General features: G+C 43.8%; 1 protein-coding gene across 3 annotated transcripts in view; it reads left to right on the forward strand.

Moving 5' to 3' along the window:
• MYT1L (myelin transcription factor 1-like) overlaps nt 1–21,323 on the forward strand; it is a 557,824-nt gene that overhangs the window by 40,315 nt on the left and 496,186 nt on the right. For all 3 annotated transcript variants that reach the window (XM_011989525.1, XM_011989526.1, XM_011989527.1), the window contains exon 2: nt 13,894–13,993. The gene's annotated coding sequence lies outside the window, so the exon portion shown is untranslated. The remainder of the gene's footprint in view (nt 1–13,893; nt 13,994–21,323) is intronic.

The following is a 21,323-nucleotide window of genomic DNA, read 5'->3' on the forward strand; positions in this document are numbered from 1 at the left end:
TCAAAAAAAAAAAGAAAAAAAAAAACAAAAAACAGGATCTCAGGTATCTGTTTTTCAAGGTATTATTTGCCAGATTACGTGTTTATGTTATCAGAGAAAAGTTCTCTTTGAATGAAAATTTGTAAAAGTTTGTGCTGTTGTGGCATCTGGTAGATTATTATTGTAAAGCCATTTGTTAAACTCAAACATTCCTCGTGCTGGAATATTTCGCTGACAGATCCACGCCAGAAGGATGTTCAGACTTGAGGCTTCATTGAATGGTCTCTCGTCGCCTTGCTTATCGCATAAGTTTTCACTGTTTAAGTTTTCGTTTTTCTATCGTGTCTCTTCAGAAAGGATATGGTCCTGAGTATCAGGTCCAAATCCTCCCAGAATCTCCCACGTATGTGGTCCTCAGAGGCCCATGATTGAGGCTCCTGGGAAATGTGTTCGTGCCAGTGGTTTGCAAATCAAGTGTTTCTGTGTTTATTTCAGCCCCAAATTAAAAACCAGGCTTAATCAGAGAACAAACTGGTCCTCACAGCCGAGCTTCGTTAGGGCACTAGGGGGTGAGCAAGTTAAGGATGTTTTGTGGATGTTTGCTTCTCCTAGTTTCCTGCTAGAATTAACCCCAGCTGTGAAGTTGGCTTTCTTCTCGGGTCCTCGTTGCGTAACTAAGTGGCGTGGACGCAGAGAATGAAGCGGATGTGTGCAAGAATGAAGGGCACAGGCATCCTCAATATCCCTTTTTGTGGCGCAGAGGGAGAGAGCAGAATGGTTTTGCTTTACCAAAATTTGGAGCCCCTGTTTCTTTCCTCAGATGGCTCCCAAAGACATTCCTTTTATTTTCCTGGCCGTCTTCCCTCCTTGGGAGAGCAGAAGGAGGAGGGCAGTGCTTCGTGCTGTAGAAAGGACACATTTGTCCTTCCTTGAGCAGTCCCTGGAACCTTCTGGAGTGAATGCCTTTGAGCATCATGAGTGGCACATGCAGCTGTTGGCACGGCCAAGGGGAGAGTGGAGACAGGCGTGAAGCATTGGAATGGTAGGAATCTTAAAACCTGTCTCTGGGGGGAAATAAGTATGAACTCCATGATCCATCTGCAGAATAGCATGTATTTGGTGGGAATCTTGTGTACTGGTAATAGCAGATTTCTGCCGAATTTCGAAGCACTAACCCCAGGGCCTCCTCCTGGTGGGCCTGGGATGGGCCTGGCTTACGCCCCTGTGCAGGTGTCCCATCCACTTGAACTTCTGCCCCACACACGGTCCCCCGTCATGCCATCCTGTGGTTAGGAATGTTCAAATGCAATTTCATGATGCTTCCTACTTGAGCTGAGCAGGAAGAAACGACTCAGATCAGAAATCATTTTCAAAACCTCCAACGGTCACGACTTCACTGAGAAGCCTTGGAAGCAGAGACTCAGAGCAGAGCCATGGGTAAGGGTTGTGTGCGTTCTGCGTCGCTAAGACGGGAGGTCCCCTGATACTTGCGTTGTTACTGGCCCTCCCGTGAAGCAGGGACGTTGCAGGTGGTTCCAATTGGCCCTGAAGGGTCCTCCAGCTTCCTGCAGAGAAACCTGGGAAGGAGGTGTTGGCCCAGCTGCTGTTGGCACTGCCCTGGGACTAAAGCGAGCATCATTTGTTTTCTGTGCACCAGGGGCGTTGCCATGAGGAGCCTCTGGGGTGCTGGCCAGCCCTGCACACACCGGTGAGGCCCTGTAATGACCTGCCACAAAGAGGCAAGGCTCGCCCCTGACGCAGCGTGCTGTGTGGCGTCTCCAGGCCGAGGCCACCCACCAGCTTCTCTTCACTAGAGGGATGTGTGGTGCCCTGGGGCAGCAGGAGGCAGCACCCGTTCCTGAAGTGTCTCTCCTCCCTGTGTCCCCACTGACCCCGAGGTACCACGGACAGAGTCCCACACATCCCTTTCTCACTCTCACTCCCCCTCTGTCTTCTCCAGGAGTTAATGACATTAGCCAGACAGCATTTCTAGAAAAAAGCAAAACATCTGCTCCACTGCTCAAATACTAAGATGGAATATACCATGCCCATACACAAAAATATCTTGATACTAATTACAAAGCTTCTGTTTATGTCTTTTAATTTCTTGAATAAAAGGAAAACCTTCAAAATGGAAATAGTTGTCACTGTGAATCACTTTTTTTCCTGTTAAAAAAAAATGATCTAAATGGGACTAGTGACCCTTTACCAAGAAGGCCAAGCATTGTTTAATAGAGAATCAGCCTCTTTGGAATCAATTTCTTCTTCCACTTGTTTTAAAAGGCACTCTTTCCTCTTGCCTCTTAAATAGCTTTTGTTTCAGGAGCAGTGACAGGAGGAAGTTTAGCTGCACCTCAGGTGACGTTTATAGCAAAGCTTCTCAACCACCCAGGGCTTCCATTTGACTGGCTCTGGCTTGGTTTATAGGCACCTCCTTGAAAAATAGAATAAAATTGTCTATATTTTCTATATTTATCCTGCTGAGTTTTTAAAATGTAACTCTGCTTTTGAGTTGCTTGATTGTATGTATTTGGGTTGCCAGCCTTTGGAATCTCTCTCTCTCTCTGGCTTTATTATTCTCCCTCTTTCTCTGCCTCTCTCTCCTCCCCCGTCTCCAACCTCTCTCTCTCTAGCTTTTTTATTCTCTCTCTTTCTCTGCCTTTATTCCTCTGCCTCTCTCCGTCTGTCTGTCTCTCTCTGCTACCTCCCGTCCCCTCTCTCTCTGTCTACACCCTCTGCCTCTCTCCCTCTGTCTCTCTCTGCTACCTCCCATCCCCTCTCTCTCTGTCTGTGTCCTCCGTCTCTCTCTCTGTCTCTGTCCCTGTCTCTCTCTGCACCTCCTCTGCCCCCTACCCCCATCCCGCCGCCACATTCTCCACATTGCCTTTGGGTTGGTTTTCCGTCCCCTATAATGCAAAGCGCTGATGCTCAGGGAGAATCTCTTGCAACAGCTGGGTGGCAGAAGAAGCTGTCTGGCTCTGTGGCCTCACAGCATAGAATTTACTGAGTGGACAGCACCCAGCAGAGCAAATGGTTCTCAGGAGACCTCTTGTTCCTGGTATATTGCCCTTGTTCCGTGTCCCTGGCTTCAATGCAGCATGAGACCAGTTTCCTCTGCCTGGAATGCCCTTCCTCATCCATCTCTTCCCACCGGATCATACTCGGGCTTCAGAGCTCTGCTCCTGGCTCCTCTGTCTCAGCTTCCTCTTTCCTGAGCTCCTATCACATCTGCTCCGAAGCCTCAGCAAGCTTTAGTATCACAGACTGTGATCAGGAAAAGACGGATCATAGATTTCACACCATCCAGCATCTCTCCTAATTCAGGGATTCTCCGGAAATCTTTCCTGGTGTTCACCTGCTGATCCGGTCTCTGCCTGAATACCTAGATTGAAGCGGAGATCACCGCCTAAAAGAAAAGAACATCACTTTTAAGTGCACGTTATTGATCTCATTTATACACACTGAATGCTTCTCTGTCCGGAATGTTAGCTTCTTGAGGACAGGGACTATTGTATAATATAATGTAATTTAATGTCTTCTGCAGTACCCTGCCCGAGGCTCTGCACACACTATTGCTTTCAACAGATACTTAATTGATTTCTTCTACAAGATAAACAGTAAAATGAGCATCAGATGACACTTGAGTATTAATGGGCTGAATGTTTATTCCTAGTGACGTGTGACTTAGATACCCTCAGCCTCCCCAGTAAAAAGAACAGGCAGAAAGTGAAGCAGATTTAACTTGGTTTTGGTCTCGTGTAGAATGAGGTAATTTCGACTTCGCCGTCTCGCTTCTCTTTCCTCCTTCCGTTCACGTCTCGAATGGCAATGCAGTCTCCAGCGTGTGTTCAGTGGCTTCAGCTGAGCCTTGCTGGGCTGCCTGGCCTCAGATGAACTGCATCAGGCATGGGCATCAGACGCGGCTTCTGGGTGATGCTGTGCTGAGCTCAAGTCAAAATTCATCTGATCTCAGTCCCTGCCAACTCTCTTCCCCCATTCTTTCTAAATTGAAACCATCCTAAGATATGCAACAAGGACAACCAGGCTTTTGTTGTGCTGGGGGCCTGGCATAAGCTGAAAGGATGCCAGGGGCTCCCCTTACCACAGGGCTCCCCTCGGATGGCCAGTTGCTTTCTAAGTCTAGTCAAGTGACTGGGGCACCACCCGTGAGTCGCTCACCATCACCTGTGCCCAACCATGCTTGTCTCTCAGCCGTTCTCATCTTCCTCATTCCTCAGGATCTGAGCTGTCACTATAATTTAATATTTTCCACTGACAGAAGAAGGTATCTTATAGAACCCAGATTGGTGGGGTTTTTTTTCTCTTCCTCTTTACTCTTCTCTGTATTCATGCCACTACTTTTTAAAGCATGACCATCCAATTACACTGAAAGCGGGGGGCCCTGTCCTGCCCCCCATGCTGGTGACCGTTGCCTTCCCATGGCCGATGCGATCCAGAAGCGTCCCTCAGAGGCATGCCAAGCACGGAGCAGGCGGGCATTCTTGGAACTGGGCATGAACAAGCCTGAGTTCCTTCCAAGGATCTCGTCCCACATCTTTCCTTCTGCTTTGTGCATTTTCAAAACCGTCTGACTCCAGAGGAGCCGGAAGGAGGGAGGGGGCCGGTCTTGTGTCTGGGGGTTGGTGTCCACCTCCTGCCCCAGGCTGAGGGGCAGATGCTTCCCGGAAGGGCCAGGGCAGCCTCAGGCGGAAGCTTTGGCCCTGCCCACCTAAGGGACACAGACACACCATCTTATACCAGTTACTACTTCCTCGAGGGTGTGTTTTGTTCCCCAGGGACCCTCTCAGGCCCCTCACCTGGAAGCTTCGTCCTTCTAAGCTCCACCTCCTTAGCTCTGAAGGAAGCCCAGCTCCACCTGTGTAGGAGCAGTGCTCACGGTCACCCTCCACGCCCTGCTCCTGCAGACCTGCCTCTAACCGAGGGCGCTCTGTCCTCACAGGAGCACAGTCTGGGGGGGAATGGGGAATGAGGTCCTCTCTCTATCTGCAGTACCTGGGCGCTGGGGACAGAGCTCTGCAACCCTCACCCTTCCTTTCTCCTTAGTGCACTTGGCAGGCTCCCCTAAGAACACACAGGCATTTTCTTTCCCTCCTCAGTGCTGTTCCTGTTCTTTTTCTTATTCCTCAGCCCTTTGGATTACAGAGAAGACGGACACAGCTGCCATAGTAAATGCCCCATGAGGCAGTGGCACCTGATGTCAATGGCGCTTTTGAGGCTTCACCTCCCGGAGCCACTAAGCTGGGATCCTCTGGCTCCTGGAGCTGCTAAGTTGGGATCCTCCAGCTCTGGATGCCTCCAGGGTGGCTGTCTTGGCCCCAAATCTAGAGCCTCTATCTTCTCGATCCTGCCTCTATGACTTCAGATTTACTCTGTAAGCAGAATTTGCAAATGAAACAGAAACATGCAAGACAGAGGAAAATGTTCTTTTGCAGAGTGTGTTTCAGGGAAAAGAGCGTGCCCTGGTTCCCTATCTCACCAATTTCCACAGATCCGTTCCTCTCCTATCCCACTCTCCTTATCCCAAATGTCTTTCTGATTGCTCTGTGTATAGTCTTGGGGTTAAAATAAATTAGGGAGAATAGTTTGTCAGATACAATTTATCCAATACGTCTGATTTCATGGAAGCAAACTTGCTTGTGATATCGGGATGTAGAACCACTTTGTCTGTTTTAAATTTACAAACATACACTTTGCTCTCTGTGTGACTTGAGCACAGTGTTCTCAATGTGGCTTCCCGAGGCTGGACCATGAGGGCCACACAGACGGCTGTGTCTGTGCACCTGTCCCGGAGGGCCCCAAGCTGAGCCCCGACAGGGTTGGGAGGCTGTAACCGCGTGCTGGTGAACCGCCTCTGGGTTTGCAGTGTGCTGTCCAGAAACCATGTCACTGCTGAGGGCAACATGGAGTCCTTACATCCACAAGAAAATAAAAGATAGCAAAGGAAATCAAAGCGGGGAATTTTCCCAACATTTCTTTCCATAGCCAAGCGTTACGTCTTTTGTGCATTTCACAATGACTTTTTCTCCAGTTTCAGGTTTGTTTTCATGTAAGGTTTGGGAGTAGAATTGCTATCCCAAACCAAGGAGGCAGCAGGCCAGCCTGAGCGGCACCGACTCAGCTTCAGGAAAGGCTGTGCAGGGCAGCCTTCAGTCTTTCCTAAGCCACTGTCCCCAGAGCTGCAGGCCCCTGCACCTGCCCCCAGTCACTCTGCAGGAATTCTCACATCTGAGGACAGCAGAGCTTCCACCTGCCCTGCTCGCTGCCCCTTTTGCCTGGGAAGATTCCTTCCCACTGCACACCAACAGAGGGAAGCAGAGCCCACACAGCTGAGGCTCGGGCTCAGAGAGCAGCGCCCTGGATGGGCAGCCCCACCCGCTCCTTTCAGCCTGGGGCACAGCCACCGGCCCCGCCCTGCACCTGCGGGCTATCGAGCCCTTCTCTGCACTCTTAGAATCACACTCTCACATCTCGTGAGATGCTCCAGAGAAAGCCAGGCTGCGAATAGAAATACTAAAAATTATCAAATACTCTGTGAGACAGTGACTTTTAGATTCTTTTCAGACCTGGTCATGTGGGCTCTTCTAGTGCAAGAGCTGGTGCCTGGGGGCACAGGGTGTGTGGGTCGGGGAGCCAGGCTGGCTCGGCGGCTACACGTGGCGATGGAGGCTGCTGTCCACCTGCAATGGCACCCAGCCTCCGCGGTGCAGAACCCGACCTTGCACACAGGCCGGGGCACCGGGACTCAGAACCTGTCACGCACCCCGTCTCCTCAGAACGGAGCGGCTTCCTCTGGTTTGTCCCATTAGCAAATATGTCGCTTCTGATTTTCACCTTCCAGTTTGTGTGATGAGCTTCCTCAGGACAAAGACCGGAACACTTTCCTGTTGGCCAGTCTCCCGCCTCCCATCCCCAAGAGTCACCTCTTCCATTTCTGCGGGGAGTAAATGCCTCTAGATTAAATCTTCTTCTGAAGTCATGGGCATGGGGCTTCCGTTCCAGCTCCAGCCTGTAAAATCATGGGCTTATCTAGCGAATTGTCCTGAACCCAGAACATTTTCACTTTATATCATAAAGAGATTTAAGCTCAAATCACAAATCACTGATTTCATAGTCAGGAGGCAGGAAGGCTGTACCGTGGCCTTGTAGCTAAAACCCAGAATCACAACCCTTTTTTTTCTGATTGTTTTCATCATTCTCGCTTCTTACCCTGCTTCTGTGCCTTGTCTCAGGGTTCTCAGCCTAGGAGAGTTTCATGTGGCTCTGGGTTCTTCCTTAGGTAAAAGCATAGTTTGTACTGAGTTTCATTTTTTGCCTAGCCTTCTCCTTACATAATCTAAATTGATTCTCATAACGGCCCTAGAAGGCGAGTGGGCTGGTGTTGTCAATGTTTTATCTTTTTCCTCTTTCTCTAATGGAGGAAGTGGTTGTGCTGTGAAGTTCATACAGCTAAGAACTAGCAGAATAGTAATTTAAATCTGGACATTCTTTTGCTAGTTCTGGGCGTTTCTTTTGAGCCAGTGTTTCTCAGCCCTGGCTGCACATCAGGATCACCAGGAGGCCTTCAAAAAACTACTGATGCCTGAGCCTCACCCCAGACCCATTGGATCAGTGTCTCTGCAGGCGGGGGTCAGTGCTTTTTCAGAGGCCCCAGGTAACTGGAATATGCAACCAGGTCCAGGCATCTTTAAACCATGTTCTTTTCCTGCCTCTGTGTCAGAGCATGTGGGCGTGTGTGGACTGGGAGCATGGCCGCTAACAAAATGCTGTCGTTTTAGCCTGTAGTTCTTCCACTTGGCTGGCACATGTGATGAGCAATTAAGTTTTAATGACTGTCTTCATTGTTATCTTTATGCCCACACCAGTGTTGTATTTCCTTAAAATGTAAGTCCTTTAATTATACAAACTGCATGAGTGTAACATGTTCTTGCTATTCCATAGCATGTGATAAAGCACACAGCACCCTAGCTTTCGAGATGAGGTCACCCAGCGACTTCAGACTTGCACGAATAAAGAACCTTTTTAAAAACGAAAGCAGACAAAGGCCTCGCTCCTCAGATGGAAGTGGAAGCCAGGGCTCTGGGCCTTTTCCAGCTCCCTCTCCTTGCAGATAAACACTTGCTCCATCAGAGGCTGTGGGTGACCATGGGGCCTTCAGATATACAGAGCACAGTTCCAAGACAAGGTTCTAGACTTGAAACTAGAAATTCTGACTTTCTCTACGGCTTCTCTGCCCGTGTCCTGCAATTTGTGACTGTGTGGCTGACATCATGAGCTCGTGTGGCAGCGTTGTGATGCCGAGTTGCCAAGGCCAGTGTCAGAACGTAAATACCCGGACTCCCACTGGGGATCCCAGCCCTGCTATGGGGAGGTCTTCCCCAGGGAGCACATTTCCTCTCAGCACACACTCCTCTCCTTCCTCCACCTCCTGGGATCTGCCTCCCAGGAACCTGCCCTTGCTGTCAGGGCTGAAGTGAAGCCCTGTTTATACTGTGACACAGGTGAGCTGGAGTTTGGGGATTTCTGACTGTGGCCATTAGTTGGATCCACATCTAAATCACTTAAAATAATCTCTTCAGACAATACTAAGAAACTCACCTGATGTCTCAGATATCAAATGCTTTAAAGTATCAGTCATGCACTCACCCCATTTAGAGAGGATTTTGGTTCTATTTCACTTGGCCTGTTTTTATTGCATGGGTGGTACCAGTGAGGGGGAGTTACACTTGTTTGCAGAACATCAAGCAGTGGTACAAGGGTTCTTCTTACTTCAATCTTACGGAAGGAAGACTGTTCAAGTTAACACAGCAATTGGCAGGTTGTTATGTTTTTCCATGATTGTTACTAAAGGCTGTTGCTTTATGCTTACATATTTGCAGATTTTTTTATGTAAGCCCAACTTTTCTTTAAGATATTTGTAAAAATTAGCTCACTGTATGAAACTCGACAGGCCTGAAAAAATGATAATCAGCTAATTAAAAATTGTTTTTAATTAAGAGTATGAACCACTATACTACTACCATGCTTAAAGTATGGGGTAAAATAGTAAAAGCCTAAAAATGGTAAATAAGGAAGCTTGAGTGCATTTAAATAAAGCTTTCTGGCCAGCATGCAATAGAGCTTCAAAGTATATGGCAGTGTGATTAATAGAGGACAGTTCCCCCTTAGCCAGACAGAACCACCTATTGGGATTTTCTCAGGGTTAAGAGACAGGCATCACCCTCTGTGGTCTTCAGTCTTACTCGGCCGTCAGCGGAAATTTCTGTCTGCCCAGACAAGTGTCATCACGGGCTCTGTTTGGTGATAAGGAATCTTGACCTACCGCTGACATCATGAGCCACAGAAGCCTGGAGAAAAGCTACTTAATATGCAAGCCTGTGGCTTACATTGAAGGGTAGAACATTTTTAAAACGATAATTATCTTGGAGAAAATAACTTTTATTATTAAGTAGCTTTGAGTTAACAAGCTATCGAAGAATATAAGCCTGGCATTCCTGAGACTGAACTGAATGGGTTATATTGTTCTCTAGCAAGGAGGTGTTCAAGCTGAACATGTGTATGTGGCTCTAGTCCGATAAAAATCCAAAGTGTAACTCATTGTAAAATTAACCTGGTAACTGATAGTCTAGATCAGCACTGTCTAGTATCAATATAATGCAAGTGGAAGAATTACATATGTGATATTACATTTTCCAGTAAATGTTAAACGTAATTTAAAGAACCAGATGGAATTAATTTTAATAATATAGCTATCTAACCTAAATATTATAATATCAACAAGCAATCCATACGTAATGATTAATGAGACGTTTTATATTGTTTTCATGCTGTGATCAAATCTTGTGTGTATTTTACATTTATGGCAAATTTCCAGGTAAACTGCACACAAGGCTGGTGCACGCCCTGCTCTTCTCATGGGTGTGGAGGACCCAGATAATGAGAAACACTTCGCTCAATTCTTCCCAATACTTTGCTCTGTCTAGGCATATGATGGTCTAATTTTTTAAAAGTTCATTTTAATTGCATTGAGGTTTGAGTGTGGTATTTGAGAGTGCTTGCTGAGAAATTAGATGGTCAGGATTCCAATCAAACCCTACTATTGACAAACTAGGTGATGTTAGGCCAGTGACGTACCTTCCCAGGGCCTCATTTCTGTGGTCTGTGAAACTGATGTTGTCATGTATCTACCTGGTCGTGAGAATTAAATGACAATTCATATTTAGTACTTAGCACATAGTCTGTGTGTTTAGGTCATTATAAATATATCTTCCCTGTCTCTAGAAATGAACTATAGGGTGTCGGCAAATGAGACCAGATGATCTATCTAGGGATAAATCTGATGTCTGTTTGAAGAAGCCAAAAAAGGGGGCAAGTAAATATTCTAGAATGATCTGTGTACCCCACCAGAGAGTTCCTAATGTCAGCCCTTGTGTTTAGCTATTACTCTATTTAAATCTCCAGTAGGTTAAATTCCAAATTTCAGACTGAGCTGTAGAGTTAGTCGGGCTTAATAGAGTTTGAGTTTCATTGCTATTACAATTTCCATGGAAAGGCGAGTGCTTCTCTTCTGCCAAAAATGTGGTGATATCCACACAGAAATAACTACAACTTTATCTAAAAGACTATGTGAAATAACTATTAATTAACTAGAATATCCATATGAATTTAAAAGACCAAGCTCTTACTGAGAAATAAAGCTGGATTTCAGAGGTCAAAAGGAGACTCTTAAAGATGATCTAATCCATTATCCTCATTTTGCAAATGAGAAAGTCACTCTGTGCTCCTGAAATTGCCACTTGCCCATCTTCAGTAAACACAGTATTTATATTTTTTCAATGATTTATTTTTTAAAAAAGACTGGGACTGACTCATGCTAGTTAATTTTCTGTAAATCACTTACTTTGGAGTATTTGAACAGGTCTTACGTCCAGAATTTTGCACCAGAATGCTGGTGATGCTTAACAAAATGTTAAAAAGATGATGGTCCTGACGTTAAATAACTTTGTATAGTCAGTTTTTTCAACACTTAAAAATTTAATACCTAAAGTCTTATAAGCTACTTGAGGATTATCTGAATTTTTAAAAAGGATTTTTTTTGTTTTTTTGTTTCTCTTCTTCTTTTTTTTAGATGGAGTTTCGCTCTTGTTGCCCAGGTTGGAGTGCAAAGGCACAATCTCCGCTCACTGCAACCTCTGCCTCCCAGATTCAAGTGATTCTCCTGCCTCAGCATCCGGAGTATCTGGGATTACAGACATCACCACCACGCCTGGCTAATTTTCCATTTTTAGCAGAGACGGGGTTTCTCCATGTTGGTCAGGCTGGTCTTGAACTCCCGACCTCAGGTGATCCGCCCGCCTCGGCCTCAAAGCAATGGCAATTTTAGATGAAATCTGTGTGTCTGTGTGTGTGTCTGTGTGTGTGTGTGTGTGTGTGTGTGTGTGTGTGTATCTGTGTCTCCCTCTCTTAGGTGATGCTAACAGAATGGGAAATAGAACTTAGCGACATTGCTTTGACACTAAGTCCCTTCCACTCCCTGCCTTCGGGATTTTGTGCACCCTTCCCGCCTTCTGCAGGTGGCCTTCCAAGTGCAGGTGGGTGGGGAGGGAAGCCTGCCATGGCCTGGCGTAGTTCTCCAAAGCCAATGCCTGGCACTTTAGGTAGATGTGTTGCTGGCACTCTTGGCCACAGATGATCTCGCCTGCTGTGCCCAAGTGTAGCAAACTATGTGGGGCCACTTAAACCCATTAGACCATTTATTCTTGACTCACAATAGGCAAGCACACTTTAACCCGAGTAGAAACTAAATTTATTGTCATTTTCAGTCGTAAAGTAAAATCCCAAGACCAGACATTCTCATAAAAGTTTTCTAATGGGTTCTATGTTTTATTTTTCTCAATTTGTTAGAAATCATTGGAAACTTGATATCTGCATTACTTCTTTTAAAAGCGTACATATATTTCATCTGATTTTAAATGATCTAAGATGCTCTCCACATTTTAGTAATGAATGACATTGTCCTGGGAGAGTCATCAATTCTATCCGCAAAAGAGAAAGTTTCTGTGTGTGAGCAAAAGCATGTCACAAATGCTAAATGTTTCCTTTTAGAAGAATGAAGAACAGGCCAGGCACAGTAATCCCACACCTGTAATCCCAGCACTTTGGGAGGTCGAGGCGGGTGGATCACGAGGTCAGGAGTTCGAGACCAGCCTGACCAACATGGTGAAACCCCATCTCTACTAAAAATACAAAAATTAGCCAGATGTGGTGGCATGTGCCTGTAGTCCCAGCTACTCTTGAGGCTGAGGCAGGAGTATCACTCGAATCTGGGAGGCAGAAGTTGCAGTGAGATGAGATCACACCACTGCACTCCAGCCTGGGTGACAGAGTGAGAGTCCATCTTGAAGAATAAGAAGAAGGAGAATGAAGAAAGAACAAAGAATTGGAGTATTGGAGGGCCTGAGAAACTGGAGGTCAGCCTGGAGCAGCAGAAAGCACCCTTGAGTTGGGAAGAGCTGGTTTTGAATCCCTGCTAGGGGAGCTCCAGCTCTGTGTCTCCAGGAGTTAGGCAGCATCTTGAACCGACGTGCAGGGAAATAATAATGCCAACTTTGAGGATTAAGAGAGATACTGAACCTGCAATGTCTGACCTAGCGTGTAGCTTCTCAGCTAGATAGTCGGTAATGGGAGTGGTTGACATGTGTGCTGTTCTTACCATGAAGATCCCTGCTTCTCTCTCATCAGGAACGTGTCACAAAATAAAGTATGGCTTCTAGGCAGGATTGGGAAGACCCAGAAAGGGGAGGGCATTCCAGGTAGAGGTAAAGAAATATGCAAAGTTGAAAGCATAGAAGAATTTCATGTTTCATTTCTCCTCCCACAGAACTGCTAAAATTGGAACGAATATGGTTAGTGGGTAGAAAAAGTTGAATTAATGTTCCAAAGGAATTATTGTCCTTTTCTTCCACCACCCCAGTTTTCCATGTGAACCTAGAAAATAGGAAATACGGGAAACTTCCTGGTCTGCACATGGTTCTTTACTTCTATTTTTTAAACACCTATTGGTTTTCATTGTGGCATTAGTCCTGATACGGCCTTAGATAGGCAAGCTGTGTTTGAGGTCCTTATTGAACTTGCATACGTTGCCATAATGCAATTCGCGGTGCAACCCTAAGTCCAGAACCTTCTCTTGCAACCTCAATCACTGCCTGACAAGCAGCCTTTTGGGCCTGGAGCTCACCTCCAGCTCATCTCCCTGGGTTAGGAGTCTTTGTAGGGAGGATGGAGACTTAGGGACTCTCTCAAGTTTCACACAACTGAACTTGTTCTTTCATTTTTATTAAAGGACAGACCTTTATTTTAAAAGAAGTACAAATTTGGCCGGGTGCGGTGGCTGTTGTCTGTAATCCTAGTACTTTGGGAGGCTGAGGTGGGCAGGTCATGAGGTCAGGAGATCAAGACCACCCTGGCCCCTGGCCAACATGGCACATGGTGAAACCCCATCTCCACTAAAATACAAAAAATTAGCGGGGTATGCTGGCCCATGCCCATAGTCCCAGCTACTCGGGAGACTGAGGCAGGAGAATCGCTTGAATCCGGGAGGCAGAAGTTCCAGTGAACCAAGATGCCGTGACTCCAGCCTGGTGACACAGCAAGACTCCATCTCAAAGCAAAAAAAAAAAAAAATTACAACTTTGAGGAAAAACAGTAGGAGTGTATCTAATTTATCTAAGGCCATTCCTTAGATAAATTTTAGCGAGTGTGGCTCTGTGTGTGTGTAGGGCCTTCAATACTTTAATGAGACTAGCCCAAGATGTAGGGAAACTATCCATTCCCATTAACTCAAGAGAAAAGAGTCTCAGTTCCATTTACCGTCTCTTCCTCCTCTCTTACATGCAGGGCGGGTCATGCGAAGGCTGTAGCCAAGGACGAGGTGTGTGCGGCTGTTGCCTGGACCTTTGTCCAATCCACATCGACATTTGAGGAATCACAGCGTGTGGTATGTGAACTGCAATGGGACTTTACCACTGTATTAGGAATGTAAAGGAGGTACCTGAAAACAAACAGAGCTCACAAGGCAATGACTGATATAGAATTCGGGCAATTGGGTTCTTTTGTACCAGTTATTTCTTGCTGTTTTTAATGCTTACATGCTTCTGTTGTATGCCCTTGTCTAGTCAATTACATATACTTGTTAAATTCATACATCAACTATTACTTTTTCTTATACCCTTATACTGAGGAGAGCATTGCCTATAATCTAAATATTTCATAAATGAACTGAACCAAGCAGAGAACTTGATCCAAAAAATATAGTTATGTTTAATTTCCTAATTCTTCTCTTGTTATACTTACGTGGTGTTTTCTGAATTTCAAAGTCCTTCCACTCCTACTCTTTCACTTGAGCCTGAGTGAGGCCACATTGTAGACATGGCTGGCTCTCTTTAAGCCCTCGAGTACCCTGTAAGAAAGTTGCCACCATCCCTTTTAGACATGAGGAAACCTAGGCAGAGGGAGGTCGGACGGGTAGCCAGAGGTGCACGGACTTCAGAGCTTACCTCCAATCAAAGACCCATTTTGAGGATGTAGTTTCCTTTTTCCATGGACACACATCTTTGGGAATCATTTGAAATCTATCTTGGACGTAATTGTGTAAATTTTCAGCTGCATGAAAGAGTGGCATTGACTGACCACGTGTAGGTTCGAGGTCTGGGCAGCCCTGACTGCCGGGGACGTTGAGGCTGACCACGTGTAGGTTCGAGGTCTGGGCAGCCCTGACTGCCGGGGACGTTGAGGCTGACCACGTGTAGGTTCGAGGTCTGGGCAGCCCTGACTGCCGGGGACGTTGAGGCAGACTCTCAGCTTCTGTGGCCTTCACTTTCTCTTCCAATTAAGAGTGGGTGGAATTGAGAAACGCTACAAATTTAATTTCCAGCAAGACTGAGAAATAAACCAATCTGTTGGACCCAATGTCCTCTATTTGCTACACAACTAATTTTTAATGGTTCAAAAATTATCCTTTTCAAGGCATCATCTCTGTACTCTCTTACTTTTGGTGTCAGTATCTTTAGCAACTTATCCTCTCAATGTCATTCTTTGCATTAACATCCAACTGCCAGAGAGACCAAGTTTTTAAACTTCTATTTTCTTTACATAATTAGCGTATGTCCATTGTAGAAAAATTGGAATATTAGAATAATAGATAATATAATTTTTTAAAGCACTGGAAATTCAAAAATTCAGTGACAACCAGCATTAGTATGTTGATTTAAAATTCAAGACTGATTTCTTTGACAGTCTTCAATAAGATTTTAAATTAATGTGAGTCAAACTACCATTTGTTCTTTACTCCTTTTTCCCTTTATGTATCACATGTATCTTTCTGTAAGAAAAACTACTTTTTTGGGGGGAGGTGGGGGGAGTCTGGCTCTGTCACCCAGGCTGGAGTGCAGTGGCACAATCTTGGCTCACCACAACCTCTGCCTTCCGGGTTCAAGGTATTCTCCTGCCTCAGCCTTCCAAGTAGCTAGGGTAACTGGCACATGCCACCACATCTGGCTAATTTTTCTATTTTTCTACTCTGGTCTCGAACTCCTGACCTCAAGTGATCCGCCCACCTTGGTTTCCCAAAATGCTGGGATTACAGGTGTGAACCACTGCACCGAGCCTGAAGAACTACTTTTCTGTTACCTTATTTTGTTCTGTTACCTTGTCTAGCATTCTACTATTATTATGGATCTACATAATAATGGATTATGGAATAATGGATTATATGGATATACACAATTCTACAGTATTATGGATATACTGTAATATACTTCATCAATTCTCTATTGTAATTTCATAAGTTGGATTTTTAAACTTTTACCTTATAAACACGGTTTTAATAACCATTCTTCACCTAAAACCTTTTACACTGTTAATGATTTTCTTAAGATAAATTCACAGTAGAATTTCTTGATTCAAGACAATGTACATTTTGATACTTTTGAGAAGGGCAATATCTTTGCAATCCTGCTGCATTTTATGTGTGGTCATATCACCGCATGTCCTCTGCTATTGAAAACACAGCTAACCATCCAATGTTTGAATGGTCTGCCATTACACACAGAAGTGTCATAAATTCAACCTTAAGAAAAAACTAATCTCATAGCACAAATTTAGTTTTGTAAAAGCTAAAAATGTATTTCAAAACATCTTCTAAATTCTCATAAACTCAGCTAAAAATCTGACACTTTTTTGTTCTTTTGTTCGTATATAAAATCATTGTATGAAGTACCTACTATGTGCAATACACTGTGTGAGGCAGTGGTGATATGCAAATGGTAGAACATGACCCAGCTTTTTAGAAGTCCACCTTTTAGTTGCAGAATCCACGCTTATATTGAGTCTCTGACACATGGTATGAAAAGTATTATAATATATTTACTTTAAAAATGAAATCTCAGTATGAGCAATTTAATATAGTGACTATTATTGTTTCTGATGTGTAGCTCTGAGAATTTCGAGATCCACTGCCACTAAAGAAAGCTAGGATTGTGTCCGTTACACTAAACTCCAGAGTGCACTGCAGAAGCCTTTCTGCCCCGTGCCACCTACCCCTAAAAAGAAGCCTTTTTATTGCTTCTTGAATATTTCCAGGAATGGATAGCTTACAACTCAACAAGGCAACTCATTCCATTGTTGGATTGTGTCAAGGGTTTGAATATTATTCAGTTTTATAATAGGCACCTGTTGTTCTTACTTTCAGCCTCTGGACAGATACAGACTACGTCTAATTCAATTCAATGTAATGGATATATGTTAAGGATCTACTATGTTCAGAACATGTTCTAGGTTCTATGGGTTAATTTCTATATCCTATGACAGTATTTTCAATATTTGATTATAGTTTTTCTAAATACGCAAGTTAACAAGTTCACCCCATTCAAGGAAATTGGATCATTAATATAAGTCTGCTAAATCTCTATAAAGCAATACATTTTGGCCTCAGTTGTTGACCACTTGCACGAGCTAGTTGGAAAGAATTTTATAATCAATCAGGAAGACACAGGCATTTACTCCTCCCACTTCTGTACATATTACCAACAATTTTATTAAAAAGAAAGCAAAAGTCATTTGTCCCTACACTATTACTAGTTATGACATGAAAAATCATGCCACGTGTATTAGTTCATTCTCGCACTGCCGTGAAGAAATACCTGATAATTTATAAAGAAAGGAGGTTTCGTTGACTCACAGTTCTGCATGGCTGGGGAGGCCTCAGGAAACTTAACAATCATGGCGGAAGGCAAAGCCGAAGAAAGGCATCTTTTTCACAGGAAGGAGAAGTGCTGAGCAAAGGGGGAAAAGCCCCTAATAAAACCACCAGATATCATGAGAATTTACTCACTAACATGAGAACAGCATGGGGTAATGATTCAATTACCTCCCACCAGGTCCATCCCATGACATGTGGGGATTATGGGAACTACAATTCGAGAGGAGACTTGGGTGGGGACACAGCCAAACCATATCACCATGGTTGTGTACATTTGGTGTAAAACAACCCACATCAAAAGCTGGAAAACCTAGTGTGTCCCCTATGGCTGCACCCGGGAAAGCCACCAGCCTTCTCTAAACCTCGGCCACTTCATCAATTAAATGAAGGAATTAGAAGTCTTTGAGGAGACTTAAATTACAATATTTTATGATGAAATTTTGTGTTTGGGGTTCTGGGCTTTAGATCACAAGGCTCTGGATGCCTCTCATGTTATGGTTTGTTTGGCTGAAGCTTCCTTTCCATCTCCGGATGGGGTCTAACCCTGCTGCAATGCCGCATGCACGTGGTCACCCTGCACGCACTTCTGCACTGCAGCCTTGTCCTACGAAGTTGACATATGTTACCTGACTTCCTCCTTAAAATAACACTAGGGAAGGAAACATTATCATCCCCATTTTGAGCAGGAGAGACCTGAGGCAGAGCGTTATGTAATGTGCACAAGGGCGGATAGAAGAAGTTTAGTTTGGTTTAAAAGGCACCCCATAGCCTCAGCTCCTGATTTCTGTCTCATATGGAATGGGCAGGTGAACGCCTTTACTCCTCCAGATTTTTAACTCCAAATAGTTTCTTGGAGTTGGTTCACTTGGTTGTCTTGGAGATGATGCGTATTACCAAAGCAACTTTGATATGCAGAAAATAAAGCAATAGCAACAAATCAACAATGCATAAAGCTGTGAACCATACAACCAGGGTATGTATGCAATGTCTAACTAGTGTTTCGTGGTGGATTCACTAAAATGACCTAATTTGACATCATATAAGCAGGAATAGTATATGCTTGAAATCCTCCTTATAGGAATAAAAACTTCTCAGAAAATCTAACACTTTCTACTTTAGTCCACAAATGAATTTAGTTGTTCATACATGTTTTCTTAATTTTTACATTAATGTTTTCTGATTGATGACACTTATTGTTTATTTCTTTATTTCCTCCTTTTCTAATACCTGATTTTACTACTTCTTATATCCATCTATTTGAAATCCCAGATAATTTTTCTATATCAAAGCTTTCATTTCATTTACCTCTTACCCCATCCTTGACTTTATGCCATGTACTTGTCCTGCTTCTTAAATAGATAAATCACATAAGTACTGTCTGCTGACGAGAGCTTCCTACCTTTCCTAGTTTACATTCTTTGATTATAAGCAGCTAGTGAAAGAAAATCCCAGTGTGCAGTGTTGCCCACTTGAGGGTCTATATTAAAAACCCTTATAAACATAGAATGGCAAAATGGAAACACCTTGAAGGCTGGCACTCAACCCAAAACTACCCAGCCAACAAACTTGAAGGTAAAGTTGAACTAAGAGGGAAAAGCAACCTGGGTATGGAACAGGTGTTGTTTGACATTTGAGGAATAATCTTGATTCCTTCCTTCCTTCCCTCCCTCCCTCCCTCCTTCCTTCCTTCCTTCCTTCCTTCCTTCCTTCCTTCTTTTCTCCTTCTCTCTCTCCCTTCCTCCTCCCCTCCCTGTTTCTCTCTTCTTACTCCACTTTTTTCTTCCTTCCACCTGGATTCTACCTCTCTTTTTCCTCCCCTCCCCTTCCCTTCCCTCCTCCACCTTTCCCTCTTCCTCCTTCTCCTCCTTCCTCCTCTTCCATGTTGAATGGCTGAATCATTATAATAATGCTTTGCTATGTAAGAAGGCATTATTGTCCTCCATACTTTGAACTATCATCACAATCAGACATAGCCTTGAAATATAGGAAAAGTAGATACAATTAGCCTGTATATAATCTTAAACCATAAAACCAAGGGAGTTTTGTCCTCTGTACCCAGAACTTCATAGTGGCCTTACAGCATCACAATTGTTAAGACACTGAGAAATGGTAAACAGCTGAAACAAAGCTCCATTGAGGAGAGCTCTCCTTTTATTTTAAGAATCCTCTTAAGTAGTGTGGGGTGAAAGATAACAACAGAGCTGGTCCACGGCCTCCCAGATGCCGCTTGCATCTCAGAGACACAGGCTCGTGGGGCAGGGAGTACAGAGCCCTAGCACAGGTACCTCCCAGATCTGGGCAAGGGAGAGCATGGTGAAGAAGTTAGAACAAGAGAAAGAGAGGGGCCTTTTGTTCTTGGTAAGTTCCTGTGTTGTGTTCGTCTCCCCTTTAGGTGATGTGGCCTTGGGCTCAAGGGAACACTTTGTCCCTTCATAGTCACCACTGTCCTACTGTTTCCCTTAAGAAGAAATACATGGCATTAAAATATAGTCAGGAAAAATATAACTTTATACATTAGATTTACCACTGAAGTTTAAAGCATCGACTATTTAAAATGTCTACATGATATCACATAATTACTGTTTATTTAAATATGTTAATAGTGTCCTGCCTGTGTTTAAAAATAAAGTTCTAATATATTAGATATGCACACTGAAACATTGGTAGGCAAAATTATATGATTTCTGGAATTTTCTTCAAAATAATATAGAAATGGTTATCAAATGGGGTCTAGATAAGTGACAGTGGCCAAACTACATTTTTGTAAATGATAGGTATATGGGCTTATTATACTGTTCGCTTTAAAATTTTGTGTCTCTTTAAAAATCTCCATACTTTAAAGCTTCAATAAATGCAAAGTTGCATAACAGTGGCAGAAGAGGGATCCCTATACCAGAATGGCAGGAAATAAATCCAGCTTTCTACCACTGTAAGTCTGACGGTAAATTTTCCTCTCTGCTTCTCAGTTTCATTTTCTGCAAAATGAGGATAATACTAGCCAGGACCTCTTGGAATCATTGTGGAGATCACATGAGTTGCTGTGTGTCACATGTTACATGTACACAACACATGTAGGCCACATTAGTGCCTTGTGCATTGCACATATATGGCCACTACCATTAACTCATAAAAGTAAAAAAGTTTGTTTTTACTTTCCGCTTTAAATTTCTTAGATTGATAATTGTCATATAGGAAAAAAAGTCTAATTTTGTATATGAAAAGTATTTTGGAATTAATAATTACTTTTTCTATTTTGCAACCAAAAGCAGAAATAACTTAATAATGACTTTTCTGTCACTGGTAACATTGGATGGATTTCTAAAGATATTCAAAGACATTATTGTTTTAAATTTTGCTAGACTAGACTATAGTTCTTTTTCCTTTGAATTAGGGTAGGCTAATTGATTAGGTAGCTTAGCCATAACACTGGTTGTATCGTGGATTTTTCTTTCTTTTTTATTCTATTGCAAAGGGTAGAAAACTCCATTTTTTTCTATAATTACAATTGTTATATGACCATTTGTAGTTTACTTTTACATAACACCTGAAGGGCAGTAACTTTATAGCTGCCTAATCCTGTAATTCTTTCTTTTCTGCACTATTTAAATTCTAACTCATCCCTGTTATAGGAAAGGAACCAGTTGCGGGACTCTGGACAACTTTATTTTCTAAAGAATCCACTTTCACTGATAAACACAGTGAAGGCTGTGGAAACATGAGCATGTATGTAACTGCGGGTGTTGACTGTTCCCTCCGTTCTGGCCATGGTGCACCTGTGTGCAATCTGTGTTCCCTTCACTCCCGTATGGGACAGCCGGTCCACCCGTGGAACCCCGTCATCCTTTACTTGATGGGAGGCAACAGAAGTGGTTCCCACAAGGTCACCCTTGAGCAAATGCTTTGTACAAATCACCCTTGGGTATGAAGGGTGAAAAGATGAGTAAAGATTGAGCATTTTGGAAAATCAAGGATCAATCAGGGCCAGGCGCGGTGGCCCGCCCCTGTAATCCCAGCACTTTGGGAGGCTGAGGCGGGTGGATCATGAGGTCAGGAGATCGAGACCATCCTG

Source organism: Mandrillus leucophaeus, unplaced genomic scaffold, assembly GCF_000951045.1.
Source record: "Mandrillus leucophaeus isolate KB7577 unplaced genomic scaffold, Mleu.le_1.0 Scaffold355, whole genome shotgun sequence".
NCBI lineage: Eukaryota > Metazoa > Chordata > Mammalia > Primates > Cercopithecidae > Mandrillus > Mandrillus leucophaeus.